The sequence below is a fragment of the Bufo gargarizans genome, chromosome 2, assembly GCF_014858855.1.
Source record: "Bufo gargarizans isolate SCDJY-AF-19 chromosome 2, ASM1485885v1, whole genome shotgun sequence".
NCBI lineage: Eukaryota > Metazoa > Chordata > Amphibia > Anura > Bufonidae > Bufo > Bufo gargarizans.
In genome coordinates, this window is record NC_058081.1 from 518,006,607 (window position 1) to 518,008,792 (window position 2,186).

Genomic DNA, 2,186 nt, shown 5'->3' on the forward strand with positions numbered 1-2,186 from the left:
ATATTCTTGTACATAGGGTACAGTATTATAGTAGGTAGATTTCTGTACATAGGGGGCAGTATTATAGTGGTTATACTCTTACATGGGACAATTTTATATTATCTATATTCTTGTGCACAGGGGGCATTTTTATGGTACGTAGATTTTTGTACATAGGGGGCAGTATTATAGTAGTTATACTCTTGCATTGGCCAATTTTATATTAAAGGGGTTATCCAAGGCTATAAAATGCTCCCCCATATGCCGGGCCCCCCACAATGAATATACTCATCTGGCTCCATGTTCCCAGCGCCAGTCCTGGTTCTCACACCGCCGCTGCAGCTTCACCCTGTGCACGGATGAAAACATCCGGTGATGGGAACGAGCCTCCCGAGCATCACCAGCGATAATAAAAATACAAATAACACACTAAGAAGGAACCAAATGAAACAAAAAAGTGATTACAATATTACAGTGAAAGGATGTTTATTTTGAAAAAACTATAATACTAAAAGGAGGTTCTAGTACCCTGCTGGGCTGCCTCTAGCCTGGATACAAGATGAGATATGGTTGGGCATGGAAGCATGCGGCACATTTGTCCACATATTTTTGAACTAGGCCTGTAGATCCCACACACTCCTAAGTTGCTGAAGCTGGTATCCCAGTTAGTAATGCCCGATTGGCGATAAATCTGGTGATTGGGCAGGCCAATGAAGTGTTGCATTTTGATGGGAAATTCCTGGGATAATCTTACTGTGTTTGGGCAAGCATTATCCAGTTGGAAGCCCTGCCATGAGAGGCAGCACCTATTGTCGTAGCATGTCCTGCACATATTGGTGAGCTGTTAGTGTCTCTCGTATCACTACTAGGGGTCTTGTAAGTTATGGCTCCCAAAATCATCACACCAGCAGTTGGGGCAGTGTGTCGCTCCAAAGAAAAGGCAGGAATAAAATGCTCACTACGAGCCCTCCATTCTTGAACCTATCCATCATAGGATGCCAAACAGAACCTGGATTCATCGCCAAGAACAATATTGTTCCAATCTGTAACAGTTCAGGTTTGTGGTTCAGGACACCACTGCAAACAAAGGCGACAGTGGCTGGCTGTCAATGGCAGGACACTTAATGGGTACTGTGACACTAAATTTCCTTCTGCAAAGCATCTGGAAATGGTCTGGATGGAGACAGGGGTGTGTAAATGAAGGTATCAACTGTGTCTGGACAGTGGACAACAAAAGTGTGGGAGCTGCTTGTTCTTGGCTGCGGATCAAACAATCCTCTCTACTGGTGGTCTGTCTGGAGCCTGTTTGATGTGTGCACTAGCCCTCACGTAACCACTGCTGCCACTACTTCCTAACAGCTAGGTCACAACGGTCTAGATAGCATTCAGTTCAATGAAACAACCATGATGCTTTTGTCAGTCCAAAGATACACCCCTTCTCAAAGTCTGTCAACTAGGTAAAACCTGATTAGAAGTAAATCCCGCCCCTGAGGGTCATGTGCAAGCCCTCCTCCTGATGACTCTTCCGTGTGCCACTGATGCTGGCTTCCTAATGGCTCCTGTCTGTGTTTGTCAGGCACAGGAGGCCAATAAGCAGGGACATGTTGTGCTGCCTGAGCTACTTATTGGCATGCTGGATTTTTGGCACCGCCACCTGACCTCTGGTCTTGGCTCGGCCTCTGGTTTTGGAGACATCTCAGTCCTGTTGCTGCTACCATTGCAGTGAAGGTCCTTCGTTCAGCAACTGTGGGAATATGACAACCGTGTCACTTTACGTCCGGAACATCAGCTCATCAGTATCTGATCGCTGGGAGTATGACACCTGGGACCCCCGCCGATCAGCTGTTTGAGAAGTCACCGGCGCTTGCAGTAGTGCCGCACCCTTCTCTCAGCTTTTCCTAGGCCATTGCTGACATGTTCATCGTCACATGGCCTAAGTGCAGCTCAGCCCAACAGAAGTGAATAGGGCTGAGTGCAATACCAAGCACAGCGGATAGGTCATCAGTTGTACCCTTTGAACCCGAACGGGCTATTTAAGGTCTGAGACCTCTGTCAAAGTTATCTGAGCGCTCAAATCTCCTTGGGTTCCCCATACTTTAGCAACGTGCTCCTTTCCTTTTTTCACTCTAAAATTGTACAAAACCAAAATAATGTTACTTAAAATGCTGAAAAATGTTTCATCTTTAAAGGGATTCTGTCACCTCCCC